This window comes from Cricetulus griseus, chromosome 4 (assembly GCF_003668045.3).
Source record: "Cricetulus griseus strain 17A/GY chromosome 4, alternate assembly CriGri-PICRH-1.0, whole genome shotgun sequence".
NCBI classification, from domain to species: domain Eukaryota; kingdom Metazoa; phylum Chordata; class Mammalia; order Rodentia; family Cricetidae; genus Cricetulus; species Cricetulus griseus.
The window spans coordinates 24,377,321-24,403,146 of NC_048597.1; positions in this window are offsets into that span (position 1 = coordinate 24,377,321).

Sequence of the window (25,826 nt, forward strand, 5' to 3'; positions counted from 1 at the left end):
CAGAGGTATGGAGAGAGTGGACAGCCTTGTCATGTCCCCAATTTTAGAGGAATTAGATCGAGTTTCTCTCCATTTAATTTGATGTTGGCTGTTGGCTTTGCTGTATATTGCTTTTATTATGTTGAGATATGTTCCTGTTATTCCTGATTTATCCAAGACCCTTATTCTGAAGGGATGTTGGATTTTGTCAAAGGCTTTTTTGGAATCTAGTGAGATGATCATGTGTTTTTTTTTTCCTCAGTCTGTTTATACAATGGATTACTTTGATGGATTTTCATATGTTGAACCATCCCTGCATCCCTGGAAATAAGCCTACTTGATAGTGATGGATCATTTCTCTTATGTTTTCTTGGATTTGATTTGCCAGTATTTTATTGAGAAATTTGCATCAATGTTCATGAGGTATATTGGTCTTTAGTTCTCTTTCTTAGCTGTGTCATTGTGTTTAGCCAGTGCTCTTAACTGCCAAGTCATACTTCCACCCCTATTAGCTGCTTAATAAATATAATCTACATAACCCTTAGCTTCTTCATCTGAGAATAGAGTTTGCTTCATTAGAGCTTTTGGAGTAAGGCAATGTATATCTCCAGAAAATCTTAAGTGTTCATAATATACAAATGGAACATGATGTTTGTAAGAGCAGAAGGAGAATTTTGCTCACTATAACTATTGACTGTGCCAAGAAAGAGATAGAGGATCTGTCTAAAGGATGAAAAGAATTTTAGGGAGCAACATGATAGGAGATGGTTCTGGAGCATAGGACAACAGAAATGTGACACCTAAGTGTAGTCCCTCAGGAAAGAGGATTAATTAGAGATTCCTAAGGGCACAGGTCATGTGGTCTAGGGAAGGGAACATCATACAATTCCATATACTATTGTGACAGTACATTTAAACATATACCACACTTAAAATTGACTAAGCTTTGCCTCTTATGGAGCTAGTGGGAACAGGGTCTGTCTCTGACTATTTTAATGGCTTTTGGGACCCTACTCCTCATACTGGGTCACCTTGCCCAGCCTTAATAAATGGGGAGATGTTTAGTCTTACTGAAACTTGATATGCCGTGTTTTATTCATACTCAAAGGAGACCTGCCCTTTCTTTGATGGTGGCAGAAGATAAGTATATTGGGGGATGAGGGAGGAAATGGGGGAGCGTAATTGGGATGGGAGGATGTGGGGGGAGGCTGAAGCTGGGATGTAAAATAGATTGGTTAATAAAACAAAAAGATCTACCAAGCTTTGACCTTTACATTTGATATCTTAGATAAGTATTAGCATAACTCATGGAGTTTTTCTACCACCTACTACAAGTCTCATAACTAATGAGTTAGTACATGGTAGAACTGAATCTTAGAAATTCAAAGCCCTCTCTCTAATCTCTTTATACTCCTTCTGTGCATTTGATCTTGCATGTCAAGCATCTTTCACACAACTTTAAAATAACTATTATTATTACCATTTATAGAAAGACATTATATATATTATATATATATATATATATATATATATAATTTGATTTACCATAACTTATGTTAGGTTTTTTCCTATGCATTTTTAATCTACCTATTTCTCAGTTAATAGTATAGCACATAATATCAATTTCAGATAATTTAAGATTTTTTTATTTTTCTACTAATGGATGTTACTATGGAACCTTAAAATAGCTTCATGTGATTTTAATTGCTTTCATTATGTAATTATTAAAAAGCACTTAATATTTCCTACTACCTCCCTTGTAGGTTCAGTCCTCTATACTTTTCATTTTAATTGCAAATAACCTTTCAATCTTTCTTCCTAAGCAAAGTTTGACATTAATAATCTCAAAAAGTACTTTACCACACTGAAATGTTGATGAGATGTAGGGAACACAGCAACAAAGTTAGTAGATTTGGACAGCAGAAGGTCCTGGGTTTTTGTTGCCATTTTCACTTCAGGAGAACAGCAGTTAGCAATCATGCAATTTCTATAGGTCTATAATGAGGTGACTGAGGATCAGGTGATTCTTAGTAATTATGTGAAGCCTAGACATATAATTCATGACATAGTCCATGAGTAGGGTGTCAAGAGATCCCCAGCTATGACCATGGGAAGCAGCAAATCTAGGGGTCATCTACATCTCTAAATGTCACCCTGAAGAACCTCCTGCCAGGAGCAGCTCAATGCAAAGATGGAGTCATGCCCAGTCCCTGGTCAGAGGATCCATACCAATGGTTGTAATGATAAATCTTTCCACCAAAGCCACCCAAGCCCTGCTTCCAAGTGGGTACTTCCCGCCAAGTCACGTGAGTTCTGCTGGCCACATTAGGGCCAACAAAACACAGAAACTAATATTAATTTGCAATGCTTCTGGACAATTGACTAGGATTTCTTATATGCTAGCTCAGTCTTTTATCATAAATCTATATATATTATAAGACTTATAGAAGATGCCTTCTGCTGGCATCCTCTTCCCAGGATCACATGGCGGCTCCATAGAGAACAGAGCAGGAGGAAGAGCAAAAGAACAGCTTCTTGCTTGTCCCTGCTTATATATGAGTCTGCTTGCTATGTCACTTCCTGCCTGTATCACAAGACTTCTTTTTACTACATTTCCCAGAATCCTCCTTGACTCCTAGTCCCACCTATTCTGCTTTCTCATTGGCCGAACAATGCTTTATTCAACAACCAGTAAGATAAATATATATATCAAATGGTGACCTCCTAGTCAGCACCCAATTGAGACAATTAAGTGTTAAGATATACTTTCAATACAATGATGACTTTTAATAACCCAGCAAGAGAGATCAGGGAAGGGGTAGTTAAGCTTCAAGAAGACAGAATCACAATGTTTGTTTGAGGTGGGGCAAGTGTGGAACACAGAAGCTTGGATTGAGTTGAGAAAAGTTCAGTTTCTGAACATAGAAATTTTATTGACTGATATTACTGATATTTGAAATGCATTTAAAATCAATAATGGCTATTCAATCACCACATTTCCTTTCAGGATTGACCCTCACTTCTCTTTGTTTACAGGATTCAAAGAAGACACATGAAAGCAAACCATTTACATTTAAATTGTGCTTTTGCTGATTTTAGAGATAGTTTTCTTATATACATAATAATAGTCTGTCACAATAAATTCAGTGATTAAAGCATTCTGTGATTATTTGTTGACAGTTGGTTATAATAGAATTTGCCTATGGACTATTTTTTGTAACACTATTAAACTCATGTTTAATTTAAGTAAAAATATCAGAAAAGAAGGAATGTAAAAAGGGCTGCATTATAGGACTACATTAAGTTTTAAAAAGCTATAACTAAGAACACATTGCGATTAAAGAATAAAATATCATTCCATGGATATCTGTCAAATAAGAAGTCTGTATAAACTTTTTGTTCATTAAAGCTTAGAGGAACTCCATGTTATTTAATAAATCCAAAGAAATAGAGAAAACATTTACAGTTGGGTAAACTTCTATTCTTTTCTCAAATGTTTTCTTTTTAAAATCTCCTTTTAAGCAGCCCCTTGATTATATACAATTATTTCCGAGGTAAATCCAAGCAACCTGCTTAGCTATCACCTGTTATTCATTAAAAAGAAGAGGATTCTATCTCTCTATTGTTTTATTTTTGATCCCTGCAGTAGTTTCTGATCTCTTTCCCTCAAATGATGTAGACTCAGTGTGCTAAAGGCTCCCCACTCTGCCCTCGCCACCTCCACAGGGTTGCATGCTATGTCATTTTATTTTTTTGTGTGTGGTGTATTCATATGCTACAGACCAGTTAATAGGGTAGGGTAGCTCTGAAGGCAAAGGTCACAATTTATTCCTGTGACCTGCACCTTTGTATTCCTGGTATTCTTGATAACACCTTAAGAGCTTTGGGTTGCTCACAGGGCTGACCTCAGATGCTACAAAAGCTGGAGATTGATGTTGCTCTGTCCTGCAATTACTTCCCACTTTAGCTTTTGAGACAGGGGCTCTCAGGGGCCCTGGAGCTCATTGATTTAGCTCAGATCATGGGCCTGCAAGCCAAAGGGATCCTCCTGCCTCCTTCATCCCGACATTGAGATTATAGATGTATGTAGCCAACCCTGGCATTTTACGAGAATACTGGGGATCTGAAATCAGCTCCGAATGCTTGTATAGCAACCACTTCACCTACTGAGCGATCCTTCCATCTCGAATTCCTTTCTGACATCTGCTTTCAGGATGCTTGATCCTGTGAGATAAACAGCCACTGGAAAAATATGAATCCCTCCTTACATAAGTAGTTCTTCATAGCTCCACTGCCTCTTAACATCCTTACAGTCTTAATCAAATTTCAACGTGAGTTTCAGAGGCTAAAAACCACATTCAAATCCTACTCAAAATTTGGGAGTCTGTCCTTATCACACAGCAGGTAAGGGCTGGGAGAAGGCAGGAAAAGTGTTTGGGATGGGAATTAATGCTTTTATTTTTATTTTTTTGATGCAAACTGCATGGGGCTTTATTGTTGTTTAACAAGCTAACACCACAGTTAGCTCTGGTCTCTCATCCACCCACCATGGTGGATGGGTAGGAAAGACAGCTCGAAGCATCTGCATAGAGATCTTATAGGGCAGCATAAGGGGAGTGTTTAGGGGTACGCACAGGCTCAGGATTGGTGTGGCTCCAGGCTTGGAGGGTTTGCTTTTAAATAGACATTATAGAGTGATCCACCAATGTTGCTTTCCCAATCATCTCAGCTATGTCAGTGAAGCTGAATTGTACATATCTAGGATTTCAGTCTATTGCTTTAGCCAAGAATGTAGGGATTTGGGCTGCTGCTCATTGTTTTTCTTTACATTATCCAGTAATATCCATAATCCATCTGCTCACCCTGCCATTTTTGAATGTCCCATTCCTAGCATTCTGTTGTAAGTAAGACAGTTGTTCCATTTCTCGGTACCTTCAGGGGTCTCCATGTTCCAGGTTCCTTTATGTTAAATCTGAAGTTTTTTTCTTCTTTTGAATTTTTGAGACAGGGTTTCTTGTGTATCTTTTGCTGTCCTGGCTCACTCTGTAGACGAGGCTGGCCTCTAATTCACAGAGATCCTTCTGCCTTAAAGCTGGAATCTTATAGGAGCTGCTTTTAAACTTATCCTCTAGTATACTAGATGGATTTGAGGTTGTTTTCAGTCCTAATTAAGTAATAAGAGCAATTCCATATTCCTTTTTATTTCTTAAAATTTTTTTAGGGTAAGAAACTTGGGGCATAAGCCTAGACCCCTTATGTATCCTAGTAGCCTTCCAATATCACCTCTGTGATCCACTTACTATGTGCTTGTTTTTCTTTCCAGCTAATACAAATTCTTTACTCTAAAAATTACAAGAAGCTTTGGGTGAGTTTAAATTGACAGATAATATCACACACACACACACACACACACACACACACACACACACACACACACACACACACTAGGGGACCTACATAACTGGTTAGAAGCAGAGATGAGGTCATTTGCTGGAATATGGATGGGCAGAGTACTGGTGCCTTGGCTGTTATCACTAGATATTGGATTCTACTACTTGCTTGGTTGACTCTGTACTGTATAGTCTGCTGTTGGCACCACCAATAGAGCCATAATTAATTCTAAAATTACTCTACTTCCCTACCATGAATGCCTAATAGATGAGGTAAAACTTCTAGGAACTGAAGATAAAAAATGATCTATTTTCTTAACTTTTGTTTTGGAGGATGGCATCTAAATGCTATCAGCATTGCAAATGTGTATAACAATTAAAGTCGTTTTGCAAATATACACCTCTCCCTTTTCCCTCCTGCTTGACACCCTGAATTCCAAGTTAAGCAGTACATCCATTCAGCCCCTTATTTCTTGGTGTTGGCAGTGATCATAATCAGAAATCTAACTCCCAGTGTAATATTCCCCACATGTGTGTGTGTGTGGGGGGGCAGTTAGAATAGTCGTTTCTGCCTTTATCCCTGCAATATCCCTTTGAGCTGTCCCCTCATCCTTTGATTGAAGCATTAGCTCCTGTAGGTGGTTCTTTTTGCCAGATCTCTGGGCCACTGGGACCCTGTGACTATTCCCTCCCCACCTCCTTCAAGCCTATGGGTAGAGGTAATGACATGAGAGGCTGCACCATCCCTTGCGGTTTCTGTATGCACTACCCTCATTTTTGTAAATCGCCCTTTAATTAAATCCTCCTCAAATTATCCTAATTTGAGTGTACCATCTGTTTCTAGCTGGAACCCTCAATGACACAGGCAGCCTCAAAAGTAGCAAATGCCCCATATAGAGACTTCTCTCCCTGCACCCTAGGGCGGAGCTGCCCCATGCTGAGCGTTGCATGTCTCCTTTTTCTTTTCCCTGCTGTGGTCCTTTATGTAGACACCCTTCAAAAAGAAAAAGCAAGCTCAAAACTATTCTACTATAATGATTCAGTACCAAACCTAGAGAGAAGAGGTTTCCTAAAACAATACCATGTAAACTAGACAAAACGAATCGAAACAAAACAAAACAAAAAACCAATCTAATGTAAGAGAGATTTGCTTTTATTCTTTAACCTCTAACTAGGGCAAAAAATTAACTCTTCAAAATACAGAATTTGTTTTTGCTTTTACCATTACACTTGGTAATTGAGTCTGGAATTTGACATCCAAACTGTGGGTGAAAAGATACCAGAAGAGGTGTGGGCCACTACCTATGCTGGAGCATTAAACTAAATGACTTTTTTATTTTTATTTTTTATTAGTTCAAACTAGAAACAAGCTTGCTTCACCTGTCAATCCCTTCTCCCTCTCCCTCTCCCTCTCCCTCCCCTTCCCCTTCCCCCCCACCTCATTCCCACCTTACCCTTGCTAAGGGTTCCCCAAAGTCTGTCATATCATCCTGGGCAGGGCCTAAGCCCTCCCCCATGTGTCCAGGCTGAGAGATCAAACCTCCATATGGGATGGCCTCTCAAAGTCCCTTCTTATACCAGGGATAAATACTGATCCATTACCAGGGGCCCTATAGAGTGCTGAGGCCTCCTCATTGACATCCACATTCAGGGGTCTGGATCAGTCCTGTGCTGGCCTCCCAGACATCAGTCTGGGTTCCATGTGCTCCCCCTTGTTCAGGTCAGCTGTTTCTGTGGGTTTTACCAGCCTGGACCCCTTTGTTCTTCATTTCTCCCTCTCTGCAACTGGGTTCCAGAGATCAGTTCAGTGTATAGTTGTGGGTGTCTGCCTCTGCTTCTATCAGCCACTGGTTGATGGCATATAAGGCAATCATCAGTCTCATTATAGGGGAAGGGCACTTAGGGTAGCCTCTCCACCATTGCCTAGATTGTCAACTAAATGACATTTTAAACCCATAATATGTGCTGTAGCCTATTATATTGGAATGGGTAGCACAAGCAGTCAGTGAGATTAACAGACTAATTGGGAACTGCATCTAACATGCACTTTTTATAGACTTAGGAAGATCTCCAAATGTTAAACCTTACAGGGTGTAATGTGATTTTTTTGTGATATCAGGATTTACTTTCAGCATTTTTATGTCTTACACATTACAGATTTGTTGTAAATGTATATTTACATACACGTGATATATATTACATTTTGAAAATGACTATATATATTGTTTTGTTTCTAGGTAAAAATAATGTTGAACAAAATGACTGTCAGTAGTTTAGGTCAAATGAATAAAAACTAAAAATAGAATGAGCTAGAAGGGAAATTTCAGGCAACAGAAGAGGGAGATTTGTCGTGATGTCTTTTAAGGATGCCATTCTTAGCACATCTCTTTAATCACACTAGGAACATAATTTCCCCTTTTGCCAAGGCAGAAACTCAAAGGTAGATTTTACTACCTGGCTTATTCATATCTTCATATCGTTCTCACAAAAAGGGAAGATGCTCTTTGTTGGAGAAGACGAAGTGTTGCTTCATATGCTTTCAACACCCACCCACACAAACACACCCAGACACAATCACACACACACACACACACACACACACACACACACACACACACACACACACACACACCTCCTGAAGGGAGTTTCCTGTGAGTAACTGTGAGCCCCTACGTGAAGCTGATTTACTTGTAGAATCAAGCCTGCCCTATGAATATGGCAAGCTCATGGGCCCAGATGATTGGTGCGGTAACCAATAACAGTAAGCAAATCGTTCAGCTGTCTTTCCCCCACCCCAAAAGCCACAGGATTGAACCCATACTCACAATTGTAGATAGCTTCAGACATGAATAGTTTGTTATAAACTATGATTTTTTTTGGTTTTTTTAAAAGACAAACTATTTTACAATAGTTTTAGATTTCCAAGAGATTAGGGTGGTGCAATTTACCTATACTCCACACCAGTTTCACCATTGTTACTGTTTTGTATTAATAGGACATACTTGTAAAGTAAATTGATGAAGTAATATTTTTATGCATTCAGTAGCTCGATTGTATACCTTACCTATACTTCCTTGTTTTTTTACCCAGTGTTCCTTTTCTGTTACTGGATTATAGCAAATTGGTAGATTTTATTTAGTTATCGCACCTATGGAGGTTTCCCTTTGACTGATTTCTCATGCTTTGCTTAATTTTGATGGCCTTAGTGAATGCATCTAGATGTGTGGGATCTATTTGACTCCCGATGCCAGTACTAATCTGTTCTCTGTTGGAGACTTTAATCATAAAAACAATTATTTATAATGTATTCATCATTTTTAAGGAGTATAAAAAGAAGCATTTCCTTAATTTTGCAAAAAAAGTAAATCCTCAAATAGAAAGAACAAGAGGTTGTGTGGGTAAAGCTCTCTGGGTGGGGCAGGGCAGCACAGTAGGGCTGTCCCTGCTGGAGCAGGTGAGGGTGAGCTAGCCCTGAAAACATAAAGTGGGAGAGCCAGCCCCATGGTCTGCTCTGCTGTGAGGTGGCATGGGAGAAGGAGAGATACCACCTTTGCCCCTTGTCTTCAATCCCCTACCCCGCCACCTTCTGCAGTCAGGAAAAGCTGGTCCTAGGGATAAGAGAATGGGAGAGCTGATCTCACTGCTTACCAACTGATGCACTAAGGACAGTGCGCCCTGTACCTCACACAGGCAGGACAGTAGAGCTGACCCCATTGATGAGTTCAATACACCATGTATGTATATTGGAGACTTGGCTCCACCCTTCATCTACCATACGGTGGTGTGGGATAGGGAGAGATGACCTCTCCTCCCCCCGACCTCTCACCTGTGGTGGGTGGGAGATACAGCTCAGAGTTCCAAGAGTAGGAGAGCACGCCCTGCCTCTCACCTGCTCGCCCAGGTGGTGGTGATGAGGGAAAGCTAGCAGGGTCAGAACCAGGACTACAAAGTAGCCATCCACCTCATCTATGAACTGCTGGAGTGTGTGCAGGGGCGGGATCTGCAGATCCCAAGCTACAGAATCTGCATGACACAAGACAATAATAGGATATTCAAGAGGAGTCCCAATGAAAGCCCAGTATTGATAGTGAAGCAGTGGCCAGAGGCCTTGAGTCAGACCAATGATTCAGTGCAATGAACACTTGATATATGGACTAAAGGGTATACCGTGTGACTCACTGGGCTACACTACAGCTTCCTTGTGGAGATTCATTTTTGCATTTGTTTTGTATGACCTCGATAATTTAGCTATGGCTTCAGCAGTAAATGTTAGGAACCATACAAATAAAGGCTTAAAATGTAATAATTTGTCCTACCAGAAGTATGTACATCTCCAATTTAAGGCAGGCACAGATTCTCAATTATGGCAATACATATGAGAATTTTCATCAGTTCTCAACAGACAACTCTATCACCTCATGCCACAGGATCCTTAATTCTTTTATTTTTCAGTAAATAAGTAGGAAATGTTAAAGGAACAAGCAGTTATCTACACAGATTTCACAGTGAAAAGAACAACAAATTATGTCCTGTAGAATTCACAGTTTCATAGGCTTTGCAGTTAAGGTCTGGAAAGAGATGATAAATCACCCTAAGGCTGTAACATGAATAGTAAAACCTTGAATTTGTTTTTAGAATCTGACCTAAATTTTATTCTAAATAACTTTTCAGCTTCTGAAACAAACCACTCAACAAAAATAGAAATTCTGCAGTGTCAGACTATAGTAATAAAGTCATTTAAAATAATCCATTATGTATTTAGTTCATTTACACTGCCCAATTTGAAAACACAATATTACATTTTTTCCTTTGGACCATAAAAACTGAAAATTATATTATAAAGCTTTCTCATAAATATTTTATTCTGAACTATAATATTTTTATTTTCCATATGATTTGGAAAAACATGAAAATTTATTATTATTATTCTTATGAATTGTTAAATTAAACATAAGCTACTCAATTATTCCTACAATTCTAAATGTGTATAACTGATAACTTAAAAAATGTCAAACTCCAACACACCCCTTCCGCCTACGCTGCCGTCAAAGCCTGGGTCAGGTGAGAGAGCTGGCACTGTAGTCATAAGAGTGGGAGGGCTGTTTCTGAGCTCCACCAGCAAAGCTCATGAGAGCAGGCCTTGCACCTTACCTGGGTAACACAATAGAGCCAATCTTGATGGTGAAGGTGTGGTTCAGCCAGACCTGATATAAACTTGGGGAAGCTATCCCCCATTACTAGTCTGTCATGTGGTGATGTGGAAGGGTGAAAGATGCCTTCCTTTACCCTTACACCTTACTGCATGAAACAGATAAGAGAGCTCACCCTCACCCTTACCAGCTGCACCACTCAGGAAACAGGTTCTGCCCCTCACCTGTGCAGCACGGAAGAGCTGCCCACTGGTTAGCCGTGAGTGTGACCCAGTCCCAATATTATGAGCAAAGGAGAGCTTCCCCAATTACTCATCTGACATGTGGTTGAGGTGGAAAGAGGCCCCTCCCTCCACCTTCCACCCATCAGTGCACGAGATAGGTGGAGGAGCTGGCCCTGGGGGTCATAAGAAAAAGATGGCTTTCCTTACCCATCACCTGCAACAGCACTTGGGAAAGTGGCCCCTGCATCTCTCCTGAACAACAAAATAGAACTGGTCTTGATGATGCAAGCATGGGAGAGCTGACTCAGATGATCACTGAAAACTAAACTATGAAGCATCAATTACAGTTTTATTTTCTGTGGTGGCACATGATTATTTTTTCCTCTGGCAGTTTTTTTGTCTGTTAGGTTAACAGTGTTACATATTTTTTAATTGTCATTTCTATGTGCATGGATATATCTTCCAACTGTCAAGTAGTAATAAACAGCAAGATTTTTATCACCACAACTGGTGGGCACCTGGGTCAGAACCCTGAATGCTTAGAAAATGTGGGGAATATTCTGAGGCTGTAACAAAGCTATTTCTCTGTGCCCATTCACTTCCTGGGCAGCATCTCAGAAGATTTTGTTTCTGAATTAAAGAAAAAAATCATCGAATAGTTTTAATTCATGTTTAAATAAAATAAGACTTTAAAACCAAAATAGTGATAGAATTGTGAATAATATTTAGTTTTAGACTACTGCTATTTTATTAGGGACAGTCATTAAATTTAAGCACAGAATAATTTATTCAAAATATATATCAAACACATACACACACAAAAAAAATAAGAAATTTAAGTTCTTAATTATTTCTAGTAATTAAACCACACTCTTATTTTCTTTAATCTTTCCATTTTGTAAGTAAAATCTGGTAAGTAGACAAGTCTTGTGTTAGCAAACATAGCCAACTTGTATTTAAACTTTATTTTTCCTTTCACATGACAATATAGATACACTATTTTTTTGGTTTATTAAGTTTAAATCCCCCCATCCTACAGGGTTTTTTGTTGTTGTTGTTGTTAAATGGGTATTGATTTTGACAACTATAATTAAGGGTTTATGAAATAAAATTTCATAATCTCAGGACATATGAGCCATCTAATGTTATATATATTGCACAGACTGACTTCTAGTGGGCTGCAACTTTATATACAATATCCAAAGTCTAAGTACATAATATGTCTGAACTGAATCTTACGGACTTTTTCTCTCAATATAAACATAAACAATGACAAAAGTAAGCAAGCATCTACATAGTAAGTGTAAACTAGCTTTTAGATATTTAAGTATAATTATAGAAGATATGTTTTGATGTAAATGATGAATGAAATAGTTTAATATGAATGAAATGATTCCAGAAATCTCAATGGGTTTTGTTTCTTGTGTTCTCTTTTTCACTGGAGAGAGTGGTGGTGAGGTGGGCAAATTCTTTACCAATCTTTCCAAAATGTGTTTTTAGGCTGCAGTGTTCTTTCAAACGTGAAGAACACACACAACACACAAATCAGCCACATTATTAGCCAAGGAATTTCCTAATGCTTGAACTGCCCTAGAAATTAACCTATTGTCAATGTATACACATCAGCACAATCTAACTGAAATTTCCACCTCAGTTAGCTGATTAGTGCTTGTTAAATGAGACCATCCATTTCATTTGTGTTGGCAGGCACATCGTCCTATGTGCCTTGTGACTGACAGCCTTGTTTGGTGGAACAAGGATCAGTTAGTGCTCTTAGCATTTCTTTAGCAGAAGCATCGTGATCTTTCCTCTCTATACAGTTTGTTTTCTTGGGAGGGGTCCACACATCCCACTTCCCCAGAATGTTCTTTAGGTTCAATACAGTGCCAGGAAAAGTTTAGAGTCTTCCATGCACACTGATGACTTACACACATTGCAAGAACTGAATGAGAGAAATGGAATTTTGTTTTGTACTAAGTTGTCATTAGGGAGGTCATTCCAGCTTTTCAGTCCCTGCCAAAGGCAGGCATTGAAGTACTCTCAAGCATCTTAGTACCGGGCCTGACTGCTAGCAAGAAATTAAGAAACATGGTTAGAAATCGCAGATCAATCAGGATAAATTTTTAAGAATTGATATATTTCAGAATCCTGAGGGACAGATTTCTTAAACACTGATGGTGCTTAAAAATGGCACAGTGTTAGATGATTACAAAAAAAGACCAGAGTTTACACCACTACTCCTAAATGTGCAAGGAGCAAAGCTACAACAAGCCATGCAGCAGGCTTCCAAATCTCCATTAAGCTTGTGTGCCTGACTTGCCTTGTGATTGAGAGTTTGCAAACCTCAGTAGAGAAAGAAAAATGGTTCGTGTAATTTCCATTGGCCTTACAATAGCCATATAGGTTACCATCTAAATCAACCTGTGGTTGGCAGTCCCTTAGACTGGCAATGTATTGCTTATATTCAGACCCATGTGTCACAGAATAGCAATGATATTAAGGAACAATATAGCCCAGAAATCATAATAGGTTCTTGTCCTAAAATAAAATACACAATCCCCTGTTATATTCTTGAAAACGTTTACAAACAATGTGAACTGCAGCAGATCGTCCTTTGCATAGAATGCAAAAAATGCTATTTCATCACATCCTGTAAAAATTTACAGCCTTCCAAAGACTTAATGCCCTTTGGTTGATTGATTTTATGCTTTTGTTGGCCACCTCACATTTTTTAAATTCTAATAATTTTTAGGGGCAGTGGCTGAGATTTCAAAGTATTAAGTATTTTAATACAGGAACAGAAAGATAAAGATGAGCAAAAGAACATTGCCCCAAACCATATATTGTGTGTCTGACAAGAGAAAGCAAGGGGGTGTGACACAGAGGGAAAATGTCCATGTGAGTGCTTTGTCTCAAGACTTATATAATCATAATGTCACATCTAACTCTCCTGTCTCTGATCTTGACATGCTCGGGACGTTACAGTCAATAAGTTATTGAAAGGCCATTTCATCACCTGGCACCAGCCTCAAGTAGCAGATGTCACTACCCTCTATTGAGAGAGGAACATGAGATAGATCCAGGGACATTAATTTGATGAAGAAACAGTCACCAAAGTTCTTCCAACAAAGTATATAACACACCCTGTCATTACCTGTTGCCTCAGAAAGAGATAAAATGTCTCCAAAATGACCCTTCTTCTGCTTCACCATCCTAACTCCCAACAAATTACTCTGCTATAAAAAGAATGACTAATTATGCTTCCACTAGGAACTATAAAGTGTCCAATTATGGGTCTAATTAGAAGGGAAGGGCATAAAATAATGGTCTTTATTTAGAAATGGTATTATTCTCAGGACAGCCTTTAAAACGGTTTCTGTGTATTGTTTTATGTATTACATCGATTCTACCTTTCTGCAACTTGCTCAGATTTATCTCAATAGGACAAACATCTGTCATGTCTTGCATATTGCTTTAATTTGATTGTCCCTGACCCCTTAGGCAAATACAGACAGGTGGAAAACATACTGGCTATTTCACGTAACATCTGTAGTCACTTTAGCCAGTATTTTTTTTCTTAATGACTTGTCACAGCATGGGAGGACAGCAAAAACCCAACTGCTTCTCTCTCACTGTAGCTGGGAGAGAGAACCAGGTGGAGTTCACCCTCTGTTTGCTTGAACAGCTCCATGCCACTTAGCATTTACAAATGCAGGCTGGGGAGAACAGCTGTCAGGCTACTGCTCTGGTGTTTGATATTTGGGGGGAAAGAGAGAAAAAAATGTAAACAATGGGAAGAGTTTAATTAAGTCATTGTCTCTGTTCTTCAATACCAAAGGTGCTTCATAAATAACCACACACACACACATACACACACACACACACACACACACACACACACACACACACACACACACACACAGAGAGAGAGAGAAAGAGAGAGAGAGAGAGAGAGAGAGAGAGAGAGAGAGAGAGAGAGAGAGAGAGAGAGAGAAACACACACACCATCTATGTACACAATGTCTTTAGCACCAATTTGATGTGATTAATGAGGCTGCTCCAGCACATCTTGCGGGTAGCATATTAGTCACAGTTAATGACTCTTGCATAGCCTACTCAAAGAGCAATATATCCTTATTAAATATTTCTATCATCATAATGGAAGAAAACAAAATGACCATATTTTCAACACTGGTGAAGTGACATACTCAGATTTTTTTTTTAAAAAGAAGATACTATTATTGATCACAACAAAATGAAACAAGTATGTACAGTCACCAGGATGCTCTTGTTGACAGCTGTAGCCTATAATAACTTTAATTCAAGAAATATTTCTTTGAAAATAAGGTTTTACTTTTTTCCAAGTCAGTTCCTTCTTGTGTGGATAATAGAAATGGAGAAACACTGTTTTCTATACTCTTATATCTGCAATAAATCACACTCATAAACCATAAATTAACCACAAATTAAACTTATCTTACAATTAGTCACTGTTTTTTTTATGTAAAGGATACTGACTATATTACCAAGGACATTATTACTTAGACTGCCCTTAAAAGTGACGATTCTTGGGCAACTTCTACTCAGAATCACTGGAATCTGGGCCCCAAATTGCATTTTAGCAGAGATGCCAACAAATCTTGGGTAGATTGATGTTTATTTTATTTTATTTATTTTTTTTAATTTAATTTTATTTTATTAGTTCTAGTTAGGGAACAAGCTTATTTCAAGTCCCTTCTCCCTCTCCCTCCCCTCACCCCCAAACTTTCTCCCCCACCCCCAGCCCATCCCCCCAACCCCATCCACCCACTACTCCCCAGGCAGGGTAGGGCCCTCAACGGGAGCTCAGCAAAGTCCACCAAGTCTTCCTATGCTGATCCTGGGCCCTTCCCCATGTGTCCAGGGCCAGAGTGTAACCCTTCATATGGGATGGGCTCTCAAAGTCCCTTCTTGCACCAGGGAAAAATACTAATCCACTACCAGAGGCTCCCTGGAGTGCAGAGGCCTCCTTATTGACATCCATGTTCTGGGGTGATGTTTAAAATATCCAGAAATACCTTTGTTAAGCACAGAAATTGCATCCTTTTCAGTACATTTTTTTCTCCTCCCCTCCCTCCTCCCCTCCCTCCCTCTCCCCCCCCCTCTCTCTCTCTCCTGTGTGTGTGTGTCTGTGTGTACATGCATACTCTAGTGTAAAGATCAGAGGACTATGTGTGTGTTTTCCTCAAGTGCCACACACCAGTTTTTGGAGACAGTCTCTAACTGGCTGGGACTTATGAAGTAGCTCTACTTCCTCATGTTCCTGCCAACGCAGTTCAGAGATGACAACTACAAACTCATCATCACACTCGCCTTCCTTTTCAGTATGAATGCTGGGCATTGCATTCAGGTTCTCATGCTTGAAGTCAATCAGTTCATACACTGAATTATGTCCTCAGCCTTCTACTATAATTGTCTATCTCATTATATAATCACACACATCTCAGTTTAACCAAAGTTTAAACATCTCCAATGTTGTAAACCCTCCAGCTTTTCCTCAACTGTCCATCATATGTTCTAAAAGTCTTCTATTGTTGTCTAGTACATGCTTTTAATTTGATCATGGGGTGTCTCCTAGTAATTTCCCCTTTATACTAATCTGCATAACATTGTGTCCTCAAATCTTCTGTTTTCCTCACATTTGACTTTTAACTTTACTGCTTCCCATCACTTTTCCTCATTCTTTTCTATATCCTAAGTTACTGCTAGCCTCAGATCACATCTAGTTTTACCATAAGGTCTTTTAAATTGACATTTGAATATTGCTGAACTCATTATCACATGTCCATATCAAACAGCATTCTAATTCAGTGGGGTGGGTTCTTTTTTGCTTGGGTATGTTTTGGATTGGCACCTTCATTGGTAATAAAATTCTATTGGCCTACTAATTACTACTTTTCTCTGCCTGATTCACTTTCTGAGAAACTGCCTTCTTCCTACTCACAGGACCTCAGTGATCTTCAGACTTGCTTCTTCATCTGGATTTTATGCACAACTGATCTCTTACTTCCATTTTATCACTGAAAGTTAAATCTCTGACTCTTTTCGGCTCAAATACAGTTGTGTTAATTTCAACACCTGGCCTTTGTTTGTGTTGCTTTCTCTGTTGGAATATCAACAAATATTTAAAGAGCAAATCATTAGGAACGTGGCCTTTTGAATTCCGAAGGAAACAGAATGAGCTCTCATCCTGTTAGCTCAGAACAGTTTGACCTTGCATTAGTGTTTCAATCATTGGAAAATTCACTTCTCTTAGCAATTTCCCAGAGATAATGTTGATTTGTCTCCATATACTTTTAGATAAGAGAATTAAATGATGTACCATATTTAAAAAGTCATTTACAGAATTTCTCTTAAAAATATATTCTTACTAGTTATTAGGTCTGTGTTACTAGTAGTGATAATTTCATCATGGTTATAGAGAAATAATAATAGTGTCTCCTGTAAAGCATTATGTTAGATGCAGGAAATACAGTGTGAAAACACAGAAAAGACATTATTTCCACTCTGGGAATCCAGAAACAAACAAACAATCCTGAAGAAAATTCATTCAGTACTTAGGATAAAAATATGTGCTGTAGCATTGCACAGCAAGGGAGCCTGAATGAGATTAAATATCTTAAGAGACTTCTTTGACAGAATGAGAAAGATGAGGAAATATAATAACTAATCAGATTGGTGTGAAGGAGAAGATAAAGGGAGATGCTTAGAGAAGAGGTGTGCTTGTTTGAGGGCCCAGAGGCAGAGGAAAATGGGGGGAAAGTAAATGACTCTGTCCTTTGAAGTGTGACACACTGTGAAAGTGAAATTTTCAAGTGATTAATTTTGAGTTAGCCAAGACTCAGATCACAAGGTCTTCTTTAGGCTTTCCTTCCCCAAATGAACTCAATTCTATCGAGATTATTGGAGAAGGATATTGAGTAGCTGAGGATCTTCAATGAGATAATGTTTTGCATATTATGTCATATTCCTGGGGATACTTGACATATAACATCAAACTCAGAGGTCTAACACAATAGGAATGTATCCTGGCTATTTTGAGTGCAAATGTATAAAATCAAGGTGTGGTTGTCAGTTTTAGAATTAATTGCTATAACAAATTCATGGGATAAGTGCTTATAAAAGGAAAAGATTTGTTTCACAGACTTAGAAATTCTGGCTCATAACTGGTAGAACATTGCTTTTGGAATTTGGTGGGCAATGATGGCTTGAGTGATTGGAAAAGCAAAACAATTCCTCCTATAGTCATAGGTAGTAAAGAAGAAAGGAAGGAATTTGTGGCCCTACTGCCCTCTTCAAGGATACACTACAACGTACTGGAAAGTCTCTTACTTGATGTCCACCTCTCAACTGGACTACTGGATTAGAACACAGCTTTAAAACACAAACCTTATGGGACTCACAATTCAGACACTACATACTCTGCAGATAAGCAGGTTTTATGGTCTTGATGAGGGCTCTATCTGAAAACCTATCCTTTTCAGCTTCTGCTGTGATGGGCAACTTTTTTCTAGCTTTTGTTCTATAAAGCATCCTGACTCTACCTTGAACACGTTATTCTTACATTTGTCTCCATTTCTAAATTTCTCACTACTCACAGCGATGCGAGTCTTTGGGTTAGGACCCACTTGAAACTAGTGTGGCCTCAGATTAACCTAATTGTGTTCAAGTAAGTTCACATTCATGGATTCTATGAGTTAGCAACAGATGATATCATCTTTGAGAGATACAATTCAAAGCACCACACTTACTCATGGGGTTCTAATTTGAAGAATTTATTCTAGGAGAATAGTGAGAAGCAGAGGGAATAATTAGACTGATTTTGCAGCAGTGCAAATGAATAATAACTCTGACCTGAACAAGCATTGTGATAATGGGCAAAAGCACATCAGTTCACAAAATTGAATTCTGGAGGTACATTCAGCAGAGTTGTTTATTAATGACATGCTGGGAGAATGTTGGAGGGAGAGGGATGGGATAACAATTCATAATTTCTTGCCTGGGTAAGAGGACAAATGGTATATTGGAAAGGGAAATAGTGATGAGATGTTGGAATGGATTGTTCCAGAAACTTCTCTACTCTGTGTATAAAGTGCTCAGCTGTGGACATAACATTGCCTAAGTCAATGAGTCACAGGTCAACCCTATGGAGTTTGTGGACCCAGCTACTGCTACAGATGTTGCTCTTTCCTTTAATAGGAACTTCATAAACTTACAGATAAAAACCAAATCCCTGCTGGAACGATCACTATAAAGCTCCTTCTGTTATCTATATATATTTTATATTTTTATGTAGCAATTTCTATTTATAAATCACCTGCTTATGAAATTACCTTTGTATTCATTTTTATTTCTTTTAGTTTTTGAAATTATAATAGAATTGTATCACTTCCCGTTTCCCAACAATGCAAATGTGGATGAGGGAAAGCACAAAAGGCCTCAATCCTGCAATCCTGCTCTAAGAACTCCAGGGAACTAAGAAACACAGAGAGTGAAATATGTGGTCTCCCTATGGAAGAGCACATCAATTTGTTATCCAATATCAAATGATCAGCCCTGAAAACATGGATGCTTGTAGCATTATACACGCTGAGCAGGTTGTACTTGTGTGTTTAGAAACACACACACACACACACACACACACACACACACACACACACACACACAGAGAGAGAGAGAGAGAGAGAGAGAGAGAGAGAGAGAGAGAGAGAGAGAGAGAGAGAGAATATGAGAAAAGCGACCATGAATTTGCAAAAGAGCAGGGGGTGTGTATGTGGAAGGGTTTTGAAGAAAAAAGGGAAGGAAGAAATTGCCTTTTAAAATTATCTGAACTTTACTATCCTTTGCAACAACATTTTGTGTCTTTCCTCCCAATTAGCTGGCCTGGATAAAGATCTATTTGGCATGCGCATGTTTTCCAGTCCATTGCTCACAGCTATGTGATAGTGTTCCTACCCTTGGATTTTTGAGCAGATTTTAGTTTGTGTCATTATTCATTGTTTCAAAGCACTAGATAGGGAGTTTAGGGCTTTTCCTGAGATCTAATATTTTTCTCAGCTTGTGTTTCCTCTGTCACTTACAGGTCACTCTTCATTATTCATCAGTTCATTTGTTCATCCGTTCAGTAACCCTTGTATTCATTTTTTCATCAGGTGTCAACTAGGCTGCTGCTTAACTCTAGTCACTCTACAAGCTAACAGCTGATATAATGTTCTCAATGGACTAGAATCAAAGTTTATGCAACTCTGTTGCATGTGAAAAAAGGAGCAATAATGCCAAAATATAAACAAAAAAACACACAACACAGACAAGGGGCACATATTCTTGACTAGATAAGGGAAGAAAGTCAGGAAAGGCTCACGAGATTCAGAGATGCGTAAAGTGAAGAATAAGGGAATCTGGCAGAATTTGGCATACAAAGAGTGGGGCAGGTAGGCATGCAATGACTGGAGGTTAGAAGTGGGAAAGGAAAATGATGCTACCAGGGAGAGAGGGCACCACAGAGGAAGGCAGCAAGCACATGGCAAGAGAAAGAACAATCATGTTCATTATACAATTGTAGAAGTGTGTGTTCTGGGAAGGGGATGGGAAGTCCAGGGCCAGTGGTTTGTGCTGATAATTCCAGCAGTCAGGAAGCTGAGGCAAGGAGATTGCCATGAATTGGAGACCAGCAGATAGTAAATAGTGAATTTGTAGGTAGCCTGATCTGCAGTGTAAGATCCTGACACAAAACCAATAAACAAAACATAAAAAATACACAGAGGAAAAAGGAAGAGGAAACAAAACTAGACAAATAAGCATCACCCAGATCGAGATTGCAATATTTCAGAAAGATAAATATAAGATTTTTTTCTTACATACAGGGAGTAAATTTAATATACACTGCATGTACATAGATATCTGAATATCTGATGTGAAACTAGAAGGAGAATTATTTGTAAAGAGGAAGGGGACAAAGTCTCAAAACTAAGTCATGGTTTTTCTACTCATTCTTATTTTCTTTAGCCTCATTAATGTGGTTTCTTTCCTTGAAGTGTCTAAAGATATCAAAATAGATCATGGGGTCCTTCAAAAGTCATAGCTGGAAGCAACGAGCCTGTGATGCTGTAGATGGTTGCATCAAAGCTATGTTCTAGAGAATTTTGAATGCTCTGACTTTGGCTATGGAATTAGCCATAAAATACATGCCACACAAAAACATATAGTAGTAAGGGATGAAGTCAGAGACCATAGACATGTGGAAGATCAGTGAATGAAGGAATGTATGGTGGTGGCAGCACAATGAATAAATATTAAAGCTGGATATGGAAGCTCTTACCTCTTATGCCAAGTTTGGAGGGGTTGAGTCAGGAAGATCACTGTGAGTTTTGAGAAGCTTGGACTACAGATTATAATCGTTTCAACAAAAACATAAGAAAATACCCCAGATCCATATGTTGTCATAGAGAACACAGGCCCTTTGAGTAATCTTTGTGTGTTTGAACTGGTGACTTGAATAAGTTACATTGTCTGTCTTTAAAAATTGGAATTATGATTTCGAAGCATAATTGTGTGAATCCAAACAGTTAAGACAAGTAAAGTTACTAATATTTTAGTCTTAATATTGAACGGTAACAAAAGTTTTGGATATATAGAAATAAATGTTCCTTAACTGTATTACCAAAATGGTTCTGAAGTGGAAGATTTATGGTAGTAAAGGGATGATTCAGCCAAGTTAAACACCATGGAGCTACTTTTACACAGCGAGGATCCAGGTTATACTAACTGCCAAGGAAAATGAGAGTTGGTTTTTCACCTGTCTTCCTTTGTCTAGTGCTTTCATAAAAAAGAACTCAAAAAACTGGATGGCTCAGAATACAGGGAAATAAATTCTCCCATGTCTGGACCTAGATGTTCAAAATAAAGATACCAACAGGTTACATTCTCTCTGAGAAAAGGGGGAAGCTCCATTGCTTCTTCTGGTTTTTGACACTTCCCATTTTGCCTATGTCCAAGTTACTGCCTTCTTTTTCTGTATGCTATTGTGTGTGTGTGTGTGTGTGTGTGTGTGTGTGTGTGTGTGTGTGTGAGAGAGAGAGAGAGAGAGAGAGAGAGAGAGAGAGACAGAGACAGAGACAGAGACAGAGACAGAGACAGAGACACAGAGAGAGAATCAACAACAGTGACAGAGATAGACAGCAACAGAGATAGACAGAGATAGAGATAGACAGAGAGACAGAGAGATACAGAAAGAGATGTTTGTGTATGTTTGTGCCTGCATGTATTTGTGAGGAGGAAATCAAGCAAAGGTGTCAGGAGCAGGCTCTTTTTTTAAAAAATTTAAATCAGCAAATAACTATTACAAGAACAACTGGATTATGTTTGGGAGGTTCATGGAGTAACCTGCTCTTTGGGATATTGTGCTATTTGAGTTACTCCTCATAAAGTGGCAAATTTGTCTTATATTGTAAAACAACTGAATGCCTATCTTTTTTAAAAAAATTATTTTAATTAGAAAGAAGATTATTTTACATGTCAATAACAGGTCCCTTTCCCTCTCCTCCTCCCCTGCCTGCCCAACTAACACCCTACTTATCCCATACCCTTTCTGCTCCCAGGGAGGGTGAGGCCTGCCACAGGGGGTTTTCAGAGTCTGTCATATCCTTTGGGATAGGGCCTAGGCCCACCCACTTGGAGACAGGCTCTTTTTGTTGTCTGCTATTATACTGCTTATGTGGGGTTTGCTGGCCAATGAGAACCTATGACTCCTCCCATCTTTGCCTCCCATCTTGTCATAGGAACACTGGGATTGTAAACACATAAGATCATGTTCAGCTTTATGTGTGTTCTATGGATTTAAATTCAGGTCTTCAAACTTGCAAAGCAAGCTACTATTTTCACTGAATCATTTCCCTGGCCCCCAGTTTCCTTTTTATTTTTGTAAGGACACACATCAAACAAATTAAGGATCAAAAATAATAATGACTCACCTTTACTTGATTCCAGTTTCAAAGACCCACTTTCTAATAAGGCCAACTTTGTGTGAATGTTTTATGGTTTCATATTTTGTTGTGGGATATAATTCAACCAATAGGATCATTTAGGCAATTATTTAAGTTACTAATAATTCTAAAATTATTTCAACTAAGCTGGAATTTGGTGAACAGGCTGGATTATCTAAACTCCAAATTAATAATATGTTTTCCATATTGTTTGGACAAAAACAAATTATCAAACTGTTCCAAATAGTTTTGTCTAAGAAAGCTAATGAAAATTGATGAACCCATTATCTTTTTTTTATTTTATTGCTTTTTATTTGAATTAGAAACAAGATTGTTTTACATGTCAATCCCAGTTCCCACTCCTACCCCTCCTCCCCCACCGTCCCCTCCTCCAACTAAAACCCTACCTATCATATATCCTTTCTGCTCCCCAGGGAGGGTGAGACCTTCCATAGGGGGTCATCAGAGTCTATCATATCCTTTGAACCCATTATCTTTTATCAAGAAACTTGATCCATAGATCTGCTATTCAAATATAGGCCAAACCACAAAGTGCCTGTAGAATTTTCAAATGCAAATTTGGTAAAAATTAAAAACACTTTCTATTAAAAATCTATGGTAGACCAAAATATTACAGATGATGTGATTGTGGTAATTTCTCATAACAGCTCATGCTATGGGAAAATTAACATAATGAGATGCTATACCATGAGAAACAGGTTAGAACATAACATATTAGCCAAGGATAAATATGTCACTCTTACCACATCCTCTCACATAGGAATAGCACAGTGGTATTTGGACATCACCATTCGCCTCTACTGATGAAAGATGGAGGAGGAACACAGTGACTTGGGAGTGGAAAAATGAATTCATAATACTATTTAATACATGCGTAATAATGAATTAGAAAAAAGCCTCATGTTTTAATTTGGGAGAACAAGAAGGGAAGTAATTGTGCTTTATATATTTATTGGGGAATTCAAATAATGAGTAATGGAGTTATTGAAAAATAATTCCAGAAATGGGAGTAGCAAGCTCTGAGAGTTTAAATGAACTGAATGAATGGGATTTTGTTTTTCCCATACATTACATTTACACTATATTGATTTTATTTTTACATATGGGACAAGTGTAGAAAAATTGAAAATATTAATGTCAGTTTTATGAGATGAGAATTCAGTGTTAGTTCATATAAAATAACCAAGATGAGAAAGCAAGAAGTGGTCAATAAGTAATCAGCAGAATGAATATAATCTGACAAGTTATTAAATCCCATGTTAAGGATTATCTGAAGAATGATTGTGAAAAATACCCCAAAATGTCATTTAAAGTATTGCCTATAAGACAGATGATGAAGGGCTATTAGCCCCATTCTTTATAAAAAAGTTTATTGCAAAATATGCAGTTCTCATAACTTAAAGCAATTCTTTTGGTAACATCTTACATATTGGCTGCCAGCAAACTGATTTGATACTAACAGAAAAATAGTGTTACATATTGGTAACAAATGAAAAGCAAAAAATAAATAGATGGTAATAAAGACTTAATAGTTATTTAGTAGTTACCTACTATATAAGCCATTTTGTAACTTATCACATTGTTTCTTTATACGAATTTTGAGAAGTTAGCATTATTCACATTTGATGTATAAGGCAATGATGACAAAGAATTCACATGTAGCCCACCCTAGTCACATTATGAGTGAGCACAGTTCTATCACCAAAATAACTTCTCAGTTTCCAAGCCTTTCCAACAATAACATAACTTATCAAGGAACATTTTCCCCTCTAAAACTGATAGTTAGTAATTACACCCTTTGCATCCATAAATTTATAAAAGGTTAGAGGCTTTTTGACAACAATTCCTTAAGGCAACATTTATTTATTTATAAGAATTCTGTGGGATATAGTAGAGTAAATTAACAGAAAAAATGGCATGGAATTTTGCTAATAGTGATGCTTATAAGGAAGTCCAACTAGGTCCTATCACCATGGTCCTTTGATCACATCAGTGATGTATTTAAGTACAGAGACATCAATCAGTATGACTTTCTGGACTGGACAGGAGGCATAGAATCAATAATGGTGTGTGCACAGGGAGAGTTAGCAGTGTTTTAGGAAAGATGCCCAGCATCAAAGTTATGAAGAGAAATAGAATGCATTAGATTTTTTCTTGCTGTACTTAAAGTCAAGATCAACATGTGCAGTGCTGTTTCTGTGATATTTCTTCTATCAGCTAACCCCACTCCCAATTGTATTGAGAAACAGCAGCTTGCAAAATAGCTGTTCTAAACCCAGAGACGCTACCATAAACATCACCATGGAAGAACTCTTGTTCATTGATTTCAGTTGTGTAGGCTAAAATTCCATCCCACCTTTAGCAGTAATGGTAAAAGAATGATGCTGGACAGCCTATAAACATTGTAAGAAACTATGTGTATAGGTCCAGCTTCTCAGAGGGTTTGCTTGGTCTGGTCTACCATGAAAACTAAATCTGACTTCGCCAGATTTTCAAGTCATGCTCAGTTTCTAGAAGGTCTGACCTATGAAACAGAAGGGTTAAAAACATCCAGTTTCTACCCACATCCTTTAGCTTTCCATTTTCTGAAGCTTCATCCACTCAACCCCCAAAATTTACGACTTCCTCAGAGTTTTGTTTCTGTGTTTTTCTCACACTCCTAACATTGGATTTTCCATTTCTGTCAATGAAGTTAGTCAATGAACTTTGGCTAACTTTATTCCATTCCAAAGCCTAAAGGAGGCCATCTGGCACACAACTTCCAAGGGAAATGACATTTTTACTTGAATGACTCCATCATCAACAAAAAAATTCTTTGGCTGCATTTTATGTGTATCAATATACAGTTGTTTGAATCAAATCAATGAGAGATGAAATGATACAAAGTACAATTAGCACATTAACTATGATTAAATTCTTAATCCCAGTTATGAAACTGAATGTTCAGGAGATATCATTTAAGAAAATCTAACTTCAGCCTATGGACAAAGTGAGGGAGACTATGGTATCACTAATATAGTTCACTAATATGATATCAAAGAT